A 19341-nucleotide genomic window follows, 5' to 3' on the forward strand; every position below is an offset into this window, starting at 1 on the left:
ACAGCCTTGTCTGGTTCCTGATTTCAATGGGAATGCTTCCAGTTTTTCTCCATTTAGAATGATGTTGGCTGTGGGTTTGTTATATATGGCTTTAATTATGTTGAGGTATGTTCCCTCCAGTCCAATTCCCTCTAGGACTTTGAACATAAATGCATATTGAATTTTGACCATGTGGTTCTTGTTTTTGAGGCCATTTCTATGATTTCTGACATTCATTGACTTATGTATATTGAACCATGCCTGCATTTCTGGGATAAAGTTGACTTGATCATGGTGGATGCTCTTTTTGATGTATGTCTGTATGCGGTTTGCAAGTATCTTGTTGAGAATTTTTACATCTATGTTCATTAAGGATATAGGTCTATAGTTTTCTTTTTTGGTTGTATCTTTACCTGGCTTTGGTATTAGAGTGATGCTACCGTGGAGTGCTTCTTTTCTGGTCCTATTTGCTTGATGTTCTATATGCCTCTTGTATTTGTATGGGCATGTCTTTCTTTAATTTTGGGAAATTTTCTTCCTCAATTCTCTTGAAGATCTGGTCCTTCCTGTATGGATTCTTCTCCTTCCTGTATGCCTGTGATTTGTAAGTTTGGTCTTTTTATGTTGTCACACAATTTCTGAATATTTCATTCTTGTTTTTTCTTGCTAATCTCTTGTTGGTTTAGTTTTGGTGGTTCCAATGCCTTTAGATATCCCGCCATTTCTTTTAGATTTTCAAATTTAGTAGGATATAGGTTTTTAAAGTATTCCCTTATTATGTTCTGTATCTTTCTGGTGTCTGTTGTGAAGTTTCCCCTTTCATCTCTGATTTTGTTGATTTTCAATATTTCCAGCTCTTCTGAATTTGTTTAGTTTATCCTTATCTTCCTTCAGTTCTTTGATTTCTTTGTGTGTTCTTTAAATTCACTGAATTCTTTTATCATGTTTATAATTGTTCTTTATAGTTCCATGTCCTGCATTACCTTTAGGGGGTTCTCATTGTACTCCTCTAGAGGACTATTGGTATTTCGTGGGGATATTTTATTTTTTTTTTTCATGTTATTATTTTTTCTCTGTGATTTTTACATGTGAATTTCTTTTGTAGTTTCTGATTCTTGTGTGAGACTCAAGCCTTCAAGTTTAGGTCTGCTTCTTTTTGTAAACTTTATGTGTCTTTGTGGTTTACTTTTTGGGCATGAAAATCTGGTTTGTCTATGCTTCCAGCTGTGTCTTTTGATTTTATATTGGAGTGACCAGATTCCTTTTATCTTCAGGAGTTCCCACAGAGGCCCAAGTCAGATGAGGATCAGATGCTCTCAGGTTTTCTCCTAAGGTCTGGATCCCTCCAGGAACGATGTTGTCCTCAGGAATTTGGAGGTTGGACTGGCCTGGGAGCAAGGCCCAGTAAAGATGCTGGTCTTGGGCAACTGGTGGCTGTGCACTCAGAGATGCAAAGTGAGATGGGGGTGGGGAGAAGCTGGTGGGTTGTGTAGCCCAGGGAAGTAGAGGGTGGTGAGGGTTGGACCAGGCCCAGAGGGCTCCTGGGAGAGAGGCTGGTGGGTTGTGCAGCTCAGTGAAGCAGAGGAGGTGAGGGCAGGACCAGGCCTAGAGGGCTCCTGGGGACTGAGAAAGAACTGGGTTGGTGTGGATGCAAAGGATTGGGAAGCAGTGGTGGTTCTCCTGGTGTTTGGGGTGCCAAGACAAGGAATGGGACCCTACCCAGGCTAGGAGGAGAGATGGGTGGGGGAGATGGGAAGGTGAATGAGGCTGGGGGAGTCAAAGTGTGGAGGGCGTGATGGACTTACCCAGGAGAGTGGCCACCAGGTTGTGGAGGCCCAGGGAAGCAGAGCTAGATAATATAATTTTTAAAATAATTAAATTTTTTTCTAAATTTTATAATTTTTATTTTATGTTTATGTGTTTATTGCCTGCAAGTAGGTAAGTGCGCCCGTGTCGTGCAATGCCCGCAGAGGTCAGAAGAGGCCGTTGGATCCCCTGGAACTGGAGTTATGGACAGTTGTTAGCTGCCATGAGGGTGCTGGGAGTTGAACCTGGGTCTTCTGCAAGAACAACCAGTGTTCTTAACCGCTGATCCATCTCTCCAGCCCCCAATAATTACATTTTAAATTTAATTTTTTTTCAGTTATGTCCATTCTATTTAGATAATATAAATTTTAAAATAATTACATTTTAAATTTCAGATCATTTACCTTGCAACAAAATCTTCCTGACTTCTGAGAGTATCACTCTTGCCGTATTGTGCTTGGCTGTCCTAATGAACATTGCAGACCTGGTAGCTTAAACCACAGAACCTTTTGTTTCCATGGTTCTGGAGACTGGAAGCCCAGGATCCAGGTGTTTGCAGTTCAGATTTCCTCTGAGGCCACTCTTCTCGTTTTGGAGACAGTTTTCTCTTGCTGCATCTTTACATGATCTTTTTTCTGTGTGTTCACATGTCTTGTTCCCCAATTTGTGTCTTAATCTTCATTTGGATTGGATCAGGGCATACTCTAATGGTCTCATTTTCCCTCAATCATTTTTTTAAAGGCTCTGTCAAAAAGTATATGGCCAGCTTCCATAGCATCTGTATATCAATTTTAAAAGAGCTTCTCCATCCCTGACTGTTCACTTAAATAGTTTTTCTCAGTTGTTAATTTTCAGTTGCTTAGACCTGTTGCCATTCTTTGATGGTGTTGCTTTTACAAACATTGGTCATGGCTGTTGCTTGCTCATCTTTGTGTTTGTCACCTGCTTGAGGTTGCTGATTATGGTCATCGTAGGTGACCTCTCAGGGATGGAAGACTGTGTTAGGTGAAACATGCTGTGTAAGGGGGCTCCCTGATCCTCTTTGGGTCAGGTTTTTTTCAGTATAGATCATCACTATCTTCCGGAATTTTTTCTTTTTCTTTCATTATTTTAATTGTACAAATTGCGTGTGGTACAGTGTGATTATTTTATACATGAGCAAGTACCAATCAAATTAGAATAGTTAACAATTTCAGCTCTTTAAGTGCCCCCAAATTATAATGAAAATGTAATGATTGTGCATAGTTATGGAGTACAGAATGATAGTTCAATACATGTGGTGTACAATTCTTTTTCCTTATTGTACCATTGTGTTTGGAGTCTTCCAACTCTTCTAGTTATGCATAAAATAATTGATAGATTTTTGTGTGCCTATAGCACTCTCACTGTTCTGTAGAATAGAGCATATATTTCTGTGTTTGAGTATCCTTATCCCACCTACTGCTATGACCCTTTCATGTTTTCCAGCCTCTTGTAATTCATTATTGTTCAATATGATCCTACTTAAAAATATCCATATTTGATAGGGAATATGTGGTACTTGTCTTTCAGAGTCCGACTTCTTATTTAACTTAATGTAATGTCTGCAAGTTCTATCCATGTTTTCATTGGCATGAACAAATAATTGACAAGAAGCAACTTGTGGGAGGAAAGATTGATTTTGGCTCATGGTTTGAGAGTTTGCTCCATCATGGTGTTGAGTGAGGCAAGGCTGCAGGAGGGTCTCACTCACATCTGTGGTGTTGGGAGATTGTTGTCCTGGGCAGATCACAACAGACAAAGTAGAATACCAACTCTAAGCTGGCTCCTGCTCTTTTCTATTTTTATTTAAGGGATGGTGACACCTGCATTTAGGGAAGGTTTTCCCCCATCAGTTAACCCTCTCTCAAAACATCCCCATCAACACATACAAAAGTGTGCTTTACTAATGACTTAGGCATTTCTTAATCCAGTCAACTTGATAATCAGAATTAACCATCATAGCACAATAGTACTTTGTTCTTTTTAATGCTGATATCTATATTATATCTATATCTTTATATCTATAGACTTGTTCTGTATGTGTGAGTAGGTTGTCAATTTTTATTTTTTACCTTGTTAAACCACCAGTGGAAGTCAAATAACCTGTTGCCATTCCTCCCAAAAGTTATATTTTTTACTGTGCTTTCTTGATGACTCAAGTCATTAGCAAAAGGCTCACTGAAGATTTTTAAAATGGGGTTGGATCCATTTTTATTTGAGTATCTTCTGTGCCTTGGGCCCTAGAACTGATACTTATTCATCCTCATTGCTAACATCTCTCTTGGAAACTGTTTAGTAGAATACGGAAAGGACCAACCCAGACGCACTTTCAAAGCTGCCTTCAGAGCCTTCCCTATTGTTTTGTTGACCAATTCTAGAACTTCCAGAGCTGCACATAGCCTTCTGCTGAATGTTTTATGCTGAAGTATTTTTTTAACTCCAGAGATATGATTTTGTTGCTTATTACCTTTTAAAGGTTCCTCAAAATATTTTCAGTTAGATACATTTTCTCTTTTTTAGAACACGGTGGTGAATTCTTTCTTTTTTTCCTTTCATTTGTTCATTTTCTTCATGTCTTTTTCTTTATTGTGAAATATGAGATAGGGTGTTAATATGTACATGTATCTACATATAAATAGGAATTAAACCTGAGATTTCCTTTATATTATCTGTCATCAGCAACATCAATAGTGCTTTGATACCTACATCTATATAATACTACTAATGCTCTTAGCCATACAAAGAATAGTTGTTGCCTAATTCCTCAAAATTTTCATTTCTTTCTTCTTAGAAAAATTCCCATTTATTTCTGCCATTTAAAAAAATTTCCACATCTCTTCCTAAATGTTTTCAATGGCCGTGTTGACCCATAAGATATCTTGATCTTTGGATTTATCTACCTCTTAGAAACTACCTCTTAAAACATTACTACAAACTTGTTATGGGGCAAACACCTTAAGGAACAGGTGAATTTTATTTTAGATATACAGTGTTTGAAGTAACTAAGCAATGTATACATGGGAACAGTTGGTGACATGGTAGGCCAGTCTGAATCCTACTATACACTTGATCTCATATTATGCACCAGAAAGTCAAAGACTAGCAAAACAACGGTACTTGCACTCAAGTAATTCACAAGCAAGTGAGAGAATCAGACACATTGAGTCAGGCAGACATAGAATTACTATAGGAGAGATGTGCTCAAAGGGTCTGGGAGATGAACAGAATAATGAAGACAACCTACTTGAAGACAAATTCCTTCCCATGTTGTGGATTCCCTTGGTGCTGGAATTTGACAAAGTTCTGTATATACTTCTAGATGTTTTGTTTGTTCTTGGCTGGCTCACTGGAACACTCTTTGGCATGCATTGCATAACCTATTCTTTTCATGCAAGGGGATTAATCTTAGGTTTAGTGAAAATGTCTCCACATGATTCTTCTCTCACCTTTCCATCCACAATAGCTTACACACTGTTATTTGCATTCTGGGGAAGTGGTTCTTTGGAAGAAGAGGTGTGAGGTTTACTGGTTTCCATGGGGAAACCGATGCTATTGAAAGGACCAGCCCAACACAGAAAACAGAAGGAAGACTGAAATGAAGGGTGTATACTACAACAAGAATACTGTGAGGGAATGAGTCTTGATTTCCTTCGAGTGGTTTTGGCCATTGGTGATGAAGGGAAGATGTGCTGGATTTTGTCTGTTGGTTTTCAGCAATACGCTTGTTCTTCTAAATTCTGCCTGCCTTGTAGGCCTGGAATGCTAAATGTTACGTTATGAAGTTTACCTCATTAGCAAATGCCAGTCTAGATCCCCTCAGTGAGAGGCATGAGTGTGAGTTTGGGAAGAGATGGAGAAAGAGGACTTGTGTATCTTTGGTTATGGTGATAGATGAATGGGACTCATCAGATGGAAGAAGTGGCATTTTACAAGTGGCTCCTAGGTGACCTCTTGAGAGTTGGTCACTCTGAAGCTAGTGGAAACTTCTTGAGAGTCTTGCCTTTTTTATTTATTAAATGTAAATGGAAGCTCCCATGACTATTGCTTTTCTTAGTTTTCTTGGTTGAAAACCTAGCATGGTTTTAGTTTTCCCAATGAACCCTTGACTGAGCAAAGGAAAATGGCTGTTGCTTGAATTGGCAGGAATTGTGTGTGCCATTGGGGAACCTAACCTAGTCCCTGCCAAAGACGGCCTCATCGAGCAAGAAGCAAGGACACTGCTGAATGGCGGGACATGCATTTCTGGCAGGACAGGGCTCTGGCACCCAGCTAAGGACATTTATGTCTGCTCCATGACCACTGTGACTTTAGGGATTCAGACTCAAAAAGATTTGTTATATTACATTTCAGTGATCTTTAGAGCATGAAATTATGTGGCAGGTCAAGGCAATGAGAAAACGCAAGGCAGTTCATAACCAGATTATTGATAATCCTACAAGACTTGGATATAATACCATTCATTTTTTGAAAGCTTTCCCTGAGCATTTTAAGGATAAAACTTCTTTCAAAATGGCAGTCATAGTAGATTCAACTCCCTATGAATTTTACTCTTTAGTAGTTTTATGCTTAGTTTGCAGTATATCAAAGCATCAAAAAGCTAGAATGCAAGTTCTTTTCCCTAAATAATAACAATTTTATCCATACAACAAAACTTAATCTTTGAGTTCAGAATACTGAATGTGTATTTGATTCATATTAAGTTATTGGTACAGTGTGTGACCTGAGGTGTTCTAGTTGTGGCATTTAAATGAAATTATCAGCATGTCTTCAAGACCATAAATTTTCTGTTTGGTTTTGTAAACAAACTCAACCAAAGCAAACCATCAAACCAAACCACCAAGTGCTCAGAAGTGGGAAAACCATGCTCGGCCTTCAAGTGGATTGTGACTTATGGTGGTATTTATAACGACCATCCCCCTCAGAGCTCACAGTTTCTTTGGCCATGATCTTCTTGGAAGATTTCTTCTGTTATACTTCACCATGTAAAACCCTGAGAGTAGAGCACGAAATCCAACAGTCTGCCATTTGACACTGTGCTATTAGCCGTCAGTATTCCTCATGAGGGTCTGATGCTGTCTACACTTGTGGCATGTTTTATTTAGCTCTCCCTTTGTGCCCTGCTTGTTTAGTAGTATATCTTTTCTACCATTAATCCAAATATGAGACTTTCTTCAAAGGCTAGTTTAGATATCTTACCTCCAAAATATTTCCTCCAGTTTATACTACTAATCAGCAATCCTGTCCCATCTTTGTCAAGACAGGGTTTCACTGGGTAAACCTGGTTAGCTTGGAACTTGGTATGTAGACCAGACTGGCCCTCAACTCACATAGATCCATCTGCTCCTGCTTCCTAAATGATTGGATTAAAGGCATGCATTGGCCCGCTTCCCCATCTTATGAAGTGACATTTTATAGATCAATTCCAAAATGTGACTGAATTCCTCTAGAAAAATACATTAGAAATACAAGCTTATTTTGCTTTATTATTATTCTTTAAACACAAAATGGCAAGAGAATAGATAGAATTTGCAGAATGCAATGAATGTTTTTATCTTAGTTGGGCATAGCATTTCATGTCTGTGATCCCAGCATTTGAGAGGCTGAGGTAAGAAGATTTCTTCAAGTTCAAGGGCAGCCTGGGCTGCATAGTGAGACCCTGTCTTGAAAGCATGGCTCATACATATAATAGAATTTTAATTTAATTGATTAATTATGTTTGTGTGTGTGTGTATGTGTGTGTGTGTGCGTGCATGCCATGGTACATGTATGGAGGTTAGAAACAACTTGCAGAAGTAGGTCCTGTACTGCCATGATCTAGGGATTGAACTCAGGTCAGTTAGGCTTGGACGCTGTACTGCCATGTTCTGGGACTTGAACTCAGGTCAGTTAGGCTTGGAGGCAAGCATCAGTACCTGTTGAGTCATCTCACTGGCCCAACACAATGGAATTTGAATTGACATAAATAAAAATAAATGAAAGTTTCAGGAAAATGGATAGATTTGGAAATTATTAGATTAAGCAAAGTAACTCACAGACAAATGTCACATATTCTTTGTCATATGTGGATCCTAGTTTTTAGTTTTGCATGTGTGCATGTGTGTGTGTGTGTGTGTGTGTGTGTGTGTGAGTGTGGGTGGAGGTCATGAAATTTGGAAAGGGACCATGGCGGTGGGGAAGAGGTGTTGTGGAAGGGGAGGAGAGAGTAATAGAACACAAGTGACGTGGAAGCAGAAAAGAAGCTTCTGGGAGTAGAAGGGTCAAAGGTGGTCAGGGGACAGGGAAGGAGAGGAGGGAGGACCACACAAATTAGGGTTGAAAGTGTTATAATGAAGCTTAATCCTTCATTCATGAATTAAAAAGTAAAAAGATTTAAAAAGTCTTAATTCATTCTTGAGTATTTTGAAAAAATGAGTTATCTTATGAACATATCTAATAAAACATTTTTCTTAATTAAAAATACTGTTTGAATCACTGAAAATGCTTTTTGCTAAAATATAGAGATCAGAAAGGAAGATATAAAACTGCCTCAACTACAAATGACAGGATTATTCACATTAAGAACCCTAAAGTGGGACTGGAGAGATGGCTCAGTGATTAAGTGCACTGGCTGCTTTTGTAGAGAGCCCAGGTTTGGTTCCTAGCACCCACATGGTGGCTAACAACCATCCATAACTCCAGTTCCAGGGGATATGATGCCCTCTTCTGGCTTCTGTGGACAGTGCACACACATGGTGCATTTATATACACACAGGCAAAACACTCAAAATAAAAATATTTTTTTAAAAGGACCTTAAAGTGTCTGCCCCACAGCACAGGAGCTCAGAATGAAATCAGCAAGGCCATAGGGCATAAAGCTAATTAATAATCACCTTATTTCAAGTAGTAGCAGTAAATAATTGGAAAATAAAATAAAAGGAACTGCATTTATAATAACATAAAATAATATATTTGGAAGATATTATTAATTTTTTCCAAACATTGTGGCCCACTTTCACCTATTCTCTCTTCTATGCACATCTATTTCCAAATTGCCTCCTTTGATTTTTTTTAGATTTTATTAAATTAATTTTTTTATACTGCTGGGGATTGAACCCAGGACCTCATGCACGCTAGGCAAGTGGTCTAACATTGAGTAACATTTTCAGTCTCTCCCTTTTTTATATGAATAACACTCATATTGGACTAGGGGATACCCCATTCTAGTACAACCTCATCTTAACTAAGAATAACTGCAACTGTAGTGTTTTAAATATTTTATTTATTATTTTTATTTTGTGTGTATGTGTGTATTACTTGCATGTATTAAGTGCACCTGTGTCATGCAGTGTCTACAGAGGTCAGAAGAGGGTGTTGGAGCTCCTGGAACTGGAGTTACAGAAGGTTGTTAGCTGCCATGTGGGTGCTGGGATTTGAACCTGGTTCTTCTGCAAAGGAGCCAATGCTCTTAACCAGTGAGCCATCTCTCTGGTCCCTGTAGTGTTTTTAAATAAAGTTGTATCGTGAGTTAATCTCTGCAAGGATTTTTCCACCATTTCTTGAGTTAAGGGATGTTGTGAAGTGATGGTTATGATTCACATGGCATATAACACTTTATAGTAAAATTCATCAAGCCATTGCATTGTACATCCACTCTGAATAAATGATGATTCCATAATCTCTTATCCTGGCATTTTCCTCAGAAAGTCAATGCAAAGCACTTCAGGATCCTGGCACTCTGGTTGGGACAGTCGGTCTGCAGGCACTGGAGTCATGATTCCTGGAAGACAGACTTGGATCGCATGACACAGTACTTTACCAAATTTGTAGATAATAGCTGAACATCTGACTCATGCTTGTGGAGTCTGAAAAACAGACACTGTGCCTCAGTACATACTGATATGTATACTCAAAAACGACAGAGGGAGAAGAGCTCCCCAAACCGCTGGGTATCAGAGTGGGCTGAAACACTTTGTACTACTGCTGAGTTCTTGGACAACCTTAGTTTAAACTTTCTGTCAAAGTTTTGCTTAAGTGCCACATCATTTTTCACAGCAGTATCCTTTAGAAGGAGGCAGCACCTATAAATACATTCACTTCAGAGATAAGAAAGCACTTTTAAACACGAGAATGTAAAGCCAAGCAGAAATGTCTGTGGAGATATTACCCAGCTGAAAGATTTGGGGCCTCAGACCATTTTGTTTGAGAAGCAGCAGCCTCCAAGTTCCTGACAAACTGTGTCAATTAGAAAGGGCTAATTGTAATTGCCAAACATTTTGGTTTGAAACAACTCCATGTACTTTATGGAGTTATGGCTAAAAGCAACTAGAAAACAGAGTATAGCATTCATTAGTTTACTGCTGTGCTTGAACTAGTAAGCAAAATTTTAGGATTTACTAACTGGGATGGTTAGTTTTAATTGTCAAAACCAAGAATCACCTGGAAAGAGAGCCTCAAGGAAGGATTGCCTAGATCAGGTTGGCCTGTGGGCCAACTGAGGGATTTTTCTTAATTGGGTTAACTGAGGTGGGAAGACCCACCCAGGGCCATTTCACCAGCTTGGCCCTGAACTTTTTAAGTGGGAAAAGCAGCTGGACAAGGAGGTGAGCATGTGTTCATGGCTCTCCTTTGGCTGTGGATGTATCTGTTTCAAGTTCCTGCCTTGACTTCCCCCAGTGATGGACTGCAACCTGATTGTAAGCCAAATACACCCTTTTGCCCTTAAAGTTGTTTCATCTGGGTATTTTACCACAGGAACAGAAATGAAGTGAGGCCATGAAGTAATAATATAATTCAAGAGCCTATGTGATGTTGGCTTTTAGGGACAGGTGAAAGGAAGGGATGCTTTGAACTGGGGGTTGAGCCTCCTCTTTATTTTCCTCCTCCTCTTATTTTCTGAGATGGGGGGGGGTCTCACTGTGTAGTCCAGGCTGGCTTGGTTCTAGCTATGTAGATATTGACCTTGAACTTGCAGTGGTTTTCCCTACTTCTATTTCCAGAGTTCTGGGATTGCAGACATGCACCACCATGCCCAACTGAAGCTGCTATTCTTTTGTTATTGTTGTTGTTGTTGTTGAATTTTTGTGTATTTCATCCAGAAAATCATCTTTATACCCCATTTCCCTTTGGCGCCCTCTCATAGTCCCCTCACTGGAGTTCATACATTCTTCTATTTGTGTTAAGGCCTATCATGTAAAGTTAGTGTCCCCAGATGTCCCTCAGTGCAAGTTCATCCACTGGGATCGTCTAGTCAGCCTATCTAGAGTCCCTCACTTTATGAAGATCAACTGTTCCTCACCCAGCAGTAATCAGCTGCCAAGAATTCTTTGAATAATATTGAGGCCTGCTGTTCATTTCCACAGTTCTGTGCTGGTTTTTTTTTCTGCTTAACTTTGCATGGGTCTTGTGCATGCTGACACCATTTCTTGTGTGAGAAGAGTCCCAGGAGCCTGAGGACTCTATTTCCTTATGGTCATGCACCTCCTCTCTGGCTGAGATTCCCATGGATGTTAGAGATTGGAAAACCATTGAGGAAGGACAGGCTCTGTTGAGGGAACTGGGCATGAGGCAAGCTGTATATGATGCCCAGTTCATGGGCCCAGACAGGACTGTGCTTACAGGAGACTTAAGAAAGAAACTGATTCAGCAAGGCCCATGAGACTGGTATGGAGCTTTGGTGGCAGTGCTAAGCCCCATGGTTGGGGGTGACATATATGAGGCTGGCAAGGCTCTGGTGGGTTTAAGTGATTTAGACCAACATGTAAACAGGGTTCGAAAGGTGCTGAAGAGAGTAGACACAAGGAAAAAGAGCCGGAACTCAGCAAAGCCCCCCCACCCCATCTCCCGAGCACAGATGTGGGTGGATCAGCACAGAGCAGGAGTTGCTAGGGACAAGATAGACGGGCAGCTAAATGCTCTGCTGGTGAGTCTGTGGAGGGCTTTAAGACCTGACGAGCAATTCACCAAAGAAATAAGAGAAATGGGGGACCGGAAGGTGCAGGTAACCCCAACTGCACCTCCTGCTCCAGAGGAAGGCAGCCTCGTTGGATGGGACGCCGCCTCCAACCACTGCATTGAAGGGGTGGTCAAGGTTGCCCACAGGTGAGGGCCATACTGGGTGACTGGGAGACCACATGTCGAACTGAGGATTTATTGGTTCCCCACTAATATACAAAACACATAGGCCCTAGTGGATACTGAGGCAGAGTGTACATTAACTCACAGCAATCCCCAAAAACATCAGGGTCAGTGGATAGCAGGGATGGGTATGGGGATAAAACCATACAAGTAAAGCAGACTAGACTCATTCTGGGAGTGGGCAATTATCCCCCTCAGGAGTATAAGGTGTGCATCTCTCCCCTTCAACAGAACATCTTAGGGGTGGATGCCTTGCTGGGTCACACCCTACATACTACTGTGGGAGAGTTTCAGCTGAGGGTGTGAAGAGTAAAGGCAATTACTCAGGGGTGGGCAAGATGGGAGCCAAACTGCCCACCCCACAGAGGGTGGTGAATATCAACAGTACCGGCTGCCTGGGGGTTGAGATGAAATTACTGAAACCATCCAGGAGCTTGAGCAAGTAGAAGTTATCCCCAGCCCAGAGCCCTTTCAATAGCCCAGTTTGGATTATCAGGAAGCCAGGTGGCTCTGGAGAATGATTGTAGATTACCAGGAGTTCAATAAGGTGGTGTCTCCCATTCATGCAGCAGTGCCCAACATTGCGCTGCTAATTGATGAGGTGGTGGAGGAAATGGGGTCCTTCCATGCTGCAATGGGGACCTTGTTAATGCATTCTTTAGTATTCCCCTAGCGACTGAATCCCAAGATCAATTTGTATTCATGTGGAATGGATGACAATGGACTTTCAGAGTACTTTTAGTCCCAAGGTTACCTCCACAGCCCCATGGTTTGTCACGGGATGGTGACGCAGGATCTGGCCCTGTTACCCTGCCCTCCTTCTGTAAGGAGGTTCCACTACATAGATGACATAATGCTAACTTCTGAGTGCCTTACAGATTTGGAAGCTCATCTGGGGAACATGCAAGTGCACCTGAAGGAGCAAGGATGGGAAATCAACCCACAGAAGGTAAAAGGGCCTGGTACAGAGTTTTATGGTCAGGCAGAACTCACATGATACCCAGTGCAGTGGTTGAGAAAATCTTACAACAACCTGTACCAATGCTAAGCAGTTACAGGTATTTTGGGGACTTCTTGGGTATTGGCGAATTTTTATACCTCACCTTGCTCAGGTGACCTGCCCCCTGTATAATCTAATAAAAAGAGGTGCTACATGGGATTGGGGTGTAAAGGCCCAAGAGGCTTTTGATCAGGTCAAGATACTGGTTGGGCAAGCTAAGCAGCTGTGTGCCCCAATAGCTCGGTGTCCCTTCCTCTTGGAAGTCACCAGGTGTGCTGAAGGTTATGGGTGGGGCTTGTGGCAACAACAACCCGAACAGATGGTCCCAATTGGGATCTGGTCCCAATCATGGAAAGGGGTGGAGTCCCGGTACACAGTGCTAGAATGGCAACTGCTGGCTGGGTACAAAGCATTACAACAGGTGGAATCCATTATGGGCCCTACGCCCATTACTGTAAAAACTGCATATCCCATAAAAGGATGGGCAGAGGGCATGTTAGCCAAGCCTCTATCAGGGGTGGCCCAAAACCAAACACTGCAAAGATGGCACACATATTTACAACAGCAAGGGGTGGTGTCAGCAAGCCCGATCGCCAATGCATGCAAGCAGCACTAGGACCAGTGTCATTTCAAGGCACAGAGCCTCTCCCTCCACCTCCTATAGTTGACCCTCCAGCAAGACCTGACTGAGTGCTAGAAGGGGCTCTCCCAATTCTGGCTGATGCCTGGTATACTGATGGCACTAGTAGAGGCACCAGACAAAAATAGGTAGCAGTGGCAATACAGATGAATACTGACACTATATGGTTAGAGAGGGGAGAAGGAGAAATGGGCTGAATTGAGAGCTGTATGGATAGTAATAATGAGGGAGCCTTGGCCAGTTACAATTTGTGCTGACAGTTGGGCTGTGTTCAAGGGTTTAATCTTATGGATGGCTCAGTGCGAAAAAGAAAACTGGCAGGTGATCGAATGGCCTCTATGGGGACAACAAATGTGGAAGGACATATATAATAAAATGCAGGAGGAGCTAGTGCCCCTGGTAGTTTACCATGTGCCTGCCCACTGACTGATGAGTACCCCTGGGAATAGGAAGCTGATGCCCTCATCAAGGTGAGAGCTCTCTGCCCTCAGGTGCCCCTAGAAGTAGTTCACTGGGGTCATATCAAGTCAGGCCACAGAGTAGCCGACACGGGATGGAGAATATCCAAAGCAGCTGGCATTCCAGTAAAATATGCTGACATCCAACAGGCTGTCCAGACCTGTGAGGCGTGTTCCCAGTTACGGCCCTGGAGGATGGATGCTGTGATGGGACACATGCACAAGGCAGCTTCCCCTGTGAGAGACTGGCAAGTGGATGATATAGGGCCCCTGCCAGTCAGTGAGGGGTATAAATATGCTCTCACTTGTGTGGACACTGCTACAGGCCTTACACAGGCCTTTCCTTGCAAGAGAGCGATGGGCAAAGCTACTCTTCCTGAGGTGAATTGATAGTGACAGAGGCATTCATTTCACAGGTACAGATGTGAAATCTTGGGCTGAGGATAATCAGGTTCAATGGTATTTCCACCTTCCATACAATCCTACAGAAGCAGGGCTAATTGAAAGAAAAAACGGGTTGCTAAAGGAACAGTTGAAAGCTTTAAGCCCAGAAGGAACACTATGGGGGTGGAAAAAGGCCCTTCCAGAAGCCATAGGTTGTTAAATGAAAATCCCAGTACTGGGGGTGGGTTGCCTCCCTATGAGCAGTTGGCCAAAGGGACCCCAGAGGTCCCCAAAACTATAAAGGTGATTGCCAATAATGTTTGTTGCACACCTGAAGTGGGTGGTAAGACCCTATTGCTGAAGAGGCCGCATGATGTGAGCATGGGAGAGGGAGAAATCAAGCTTGGACTAAGCTGGAAACTCCCTGCCACTGAATTGGTGGCTTTCATAGTGCCAGAAGGTGCTATGCAAATGGCTGGGGGAAAATTGTCCCCCATTATCCTGTTCAACAAAGGACCCCGGGTGCTGCATTATCAACATGCAAAACAAGATGTTCCTACTGGTGCAATAGTGGCTCATCTACTGTATGTAAAACCAGCTAATTATTGATTGGACCTAATGCCTGCTCCTAGGGATGGAACACACATCTGGGATTGTAGACCAGGCCAACCTCCTGTGGCAGGTGAGGTTATAGGCCCCAGTGGAGAAGCCACTGCAGTTTTATTGTTAGATGGATGTGATGTGCCCACTAAAGTACCATCCAAGCATTTGCGTTTACACCCATGAGCTCTTATTGCAGTTACTGTTTACAAGTTCTTGCTTCTTGCTGTGTGTGTTTTTATAGTAGGTGGAATGCCACTAAATTGAGCCATCAGCCCATGGCAAACAGAGGATGCAGAGTTGAAGAGTCCAGTGCCCTAATACAATGGGAGAAAGGTTGCCCAACCCCCTCTGAGACTCAGGGATATTCACAGAAGAGGCGGATGAAAAGCTTGTGAGAGCCAGAGGAAGGGGTGGAGAGTGTGATCCAGATGTTCCTCTGACCCTGTGATGACAAGCCATGGACCCGCCTCCTTCCCACGCTCTGCAAAGAAGCCACTCCCCTTCCCTCTTCCAGCCACTTGCAGGGGAGGGGCTAAGGATATAAAAGCCACTTGCAGGGGAGGGGCTAAGGATATAAAAGCTGGGAAAACCACAAGGCTGGCCTCTCACCATTTTGTAAGGCTGTGCAGAACCACAGGATTTATGTCTGGGTATGGGCTTTAGGCATCAGCTGTGAATGGGGGGGCACCTGCTTGTCTGTAAGTAAACCCACACTCCAAGCTCAGCAAGTCCAATAAACTCATTAAGATTCTTCAAACTGGGGTCTAGAGAATTCTTTTTTTTCCTCAGGCTGTCAGAAGGACCTTGGGAGGAGGGAATTGGATGCCATGTGCACCTCCCAGCTGTGAATTTGACTTACACCAGTCATGTGTATTTGGCTAGGTTTACAGTACCACACATGAGTTTCCTCTCATTGTGTGGGCTTTAAGTCCAATTAGGTAGCTGTTGATTACCCCCAAGATAAAAGTGCCACTACTGCACCAATGTTGCTTGCTGTGCTGGTCATTAATGTGGTTTTTAGGCCTTGAAGCTGGGGTTGGACCATAGATTGATGTTATCCCTTACCAACTTGCATAGTGATCCCCAAAGCTATGAGAGCTAGCCTTCAGGGGAGGTATCTTCCAGGTCATTTGTAGCTCCATTGCCCCAAATCCTGTGTCCAAAATATGTCTTGTATTTAGAAATAGGGGCTTACCATCAAGTTCTGGGAGGCCATCAAAGCCTGAGTAATTTTGGGAGTGTCTTGGACTACCCTGGCCAACAACTCAAAGGAAGGTTTCTCCTGTCTGGCACTGTTTCTTATTATGTAGCCTTCAGTTATACACATGGACCCATTTAGAGATATTGTAAGGTGCTATTCTTGACAGAGAAATATTGACATACAAAAGGTGTCTTACTGTGGAATAGCATCATGATAGTCTTAGCTTTGGAGCCACTTATTTGACATCAAAGGTCCAGCTCTGCCCAGTGTCCCTGACAAATTGTTTCAATTGTAGTGCTTCTGCAAGGCATAGACAACAAGAAAGTATCTTATAGTCTTGCAATGAGAACAAAATTTTGTTAAAACAGATTGCTGAGCCTCAGTCCAGTCTAGCTGAGTAAGGATTTCCAGGAGCAAGGCCTGGGAATCTGTATATTAAATGACAATCCAGGTTTCTGTGTATTTAAGCTTTCAAGGTACTTTGAGAAACATACGCTGCAATTGGTATGTAAGTGCTTCACATCAGGCCTGTGCATACTTGGCTTTGTTCTTCATTTTTACCCCTTTCTGCTAAACAAGCAAGGATGGAGGGCAGGTGCTCTTGTCCTGTGTCACAGATGAACAAGGTGGCAGGGCCATTCTTCCCATGTCTGACTCCAAATTACCAAGTGTTCTGAGTAAGAAAACATTTGGGTAGGATTACTGGCTTGTGACCCATTAGTCTACTAAGTGCTGTGATCTCTTCATACAAGGTAGTAAATCATTTTGGGGAGTGCATTTTACCTTTAAAAATGATCTCATCACTTAGTTACACGACATAGACTGATTACTGGAATTATTCTGTTGGCAACTAAGAATCATCTATCTATCCTTATCTTTATTCCATGTTGTGAAATGTTCAGGTTTTGTTTTGTACTTTTTATTTTTTAATGGAACACCTCTAGCTAAACTTAAATGGTATTATTGTGAGTGGCAACTGGAGGTGCCACTCAGTGCTCAATAACTTTAGCAGTCAGAGGACTGAATGAAGGATTGGCTTCCCTGGAAAGAATGTCAGGAGGAATTAATATGAATAGAGTTGGAGCTTAAGAAAAAGTTTTAATATGGATTTACACACTGGGGGGAGGAAGTGCGGCATGGACTCCAGACAGTCACGTTTGTGTCTTAAAAATATTTTATTTGTGATTTTTTATTTTATGTGTATGAATGTATTGCCTGCATGTGTGTAAGTGGGGTCCACCATGTCACACAATGCCTGAGGAGGTAAGAGGGCATTGGATCCCCTGGAACTGGAGTTATAGATGCTTGTTAGCTGCCATGTGGGTGCTGGGAATTGAATCCCTAGTCCTCTGCAAGAGCAGCCAGTGCTCTTAACTGCTGAACCACCTCTCCAGCCCACATTTGTTTCTTTTAAAATTTTATTGAGTTTTTCAGAATTTCATTGTATTTTGATCATACTTAGATCCCTTCCCCCATCTGTATCCCACCCTATTACCCCCTACTCCTTCAACTGCATTTCCATCATTATTATTTTTTCCTTTTAAAAAAGACCTATCAAGTCCCTAAGTTCCAGGGGACTATGGAGCATCTCTCAAAATGTCTTGTAACTGTGGTGGGTCACCTGTCCTATTCAGGGAGGCCATGGAGCCCCCACCAGATGGACTTGAACCAGTGTCCAGTCTACAAAGAGGAGGGTCAACTCAGAGGAAACATCTCATCCATGCTTCCAAGTGAAGCCAGATATGGTTGAGCAGTACCTTTGACTTATCTTCACATACCCTCTTGGGTGTGTTTAATCTGTCTTTAGACAGAAATATTTATTCTAGTATCCTCTGCACAGCTGGTTTAATAGACAAAAATTTCTTAAAATTCTTTCATCTGCATGGCGTTGTGGCACACACCTTTAGTCCCAGCACGCAGGAGGCAGAGACAGGCAGATCTCTGTGAGTTCAAGGCAAGTTTGGTCTACATAAGAAGTTCTAGGCCAGCTGGGGTGGCAGGGAGATCCTGCCTCAAAAAGATGCCTCCCCCCCTCTTTTTTTCATGGAAAACATTTCTTTCTACTTCAGCTGACAGTAGAAAGATCAGATTACAGCTGATAGTTTTGCTGGATATAGTAGTCTGGGTTGGCATCTGTGTTCTTTCATGACTTTGTAGGATTTGAAGTCCAAGCCCTTCTGACTTCCATAGTTTCCACTGAAAAATCAGCTGTTGTTCTGATGGGCCTGTCTCTTTAGTGTTCTGTATGCCTCTTGTATCTTCATAGGTATCTCTTTTCATAGATTTGGGAAATTTTCTTCTATGATTTTGTTAAAAATTTTTCTGTGGCTTTGATGTGGATTTCTTCTCCTTCTATACCTATGCTTCATAGGTTTGGTCTTTTTATAGTGTCTCAGAGGTCCTGCGTGTTCTATTCCTGGGTTACTTTAGATTTAACATTTTCTTTGACTGAGTGATCCATTTCTTTGACCTTGCCTTTGGGATCTGGTATTTTTCTCTTCCACTTAATCCAGTGTATTGGCGAGGCTTCCCACTGAGCCTTTTGTTTAACTTCATAACTTTTTCTTTTCAAATTTTATTTCAGTTTGGCTTTTCTTCAGAAATTCTCTTTATTAAATTCTAATTTCATATCTTGAATGGTTTTAACTATTTCATTCGACTGTTTGTCTTTCTGTAGTCTTCATTCAGTCTTTTACTCATATTCTCTTTGAGTTCCTTAAACATATTTATAATGCTATTCTGAAATCATTGTTTTGTGTATTAGCTAAATTGTTTTTCAGGAAACATGATGGGCAGGCTAATTTCTAGAAGAGACATATCTTTGTTACTCAAGTTGTTTTTATTTTTGAAATTGGACCGAGACATCTGGAGTTATGTTACTGGTAGTGCTTTGGTATGTATGAATAGCTGACCTTGTTTTTTTTCTGAGTGGGTGTTTGGATCTTTGCTGTTACCTCAACTTGTAAGATTGTAGACCAACTGAGTTTGGTGCTTTGTATTTAGTCTTGGGGCCATTTTATGTTGATATGCAAATGGGATACCTGTTCAGCTAGGAATAGTTCAACTTCTGCATCTAGAAGCAAACCTTCTGTGGGCTTAGAAGATTTTAACTGCTGAGATATCACCCAGTTATATA

This window comes from Nannospalax galili, unplaced genomic scaffold (genome assembly GCF_000622305.1).
Source record: "Nannospalax galili isolate Female #2095 unplaced genomic scaffold, S.galili_v1.0 scaffold136, whole genome shotgun sequence".
Classification (NCBI taxonomy): domain Eukaryota; kingdom Metazoa; phylum Chordata; class Mammalia; order Rodentia; family Spalacidae; genus Nannospalax; species Nannospalax galili.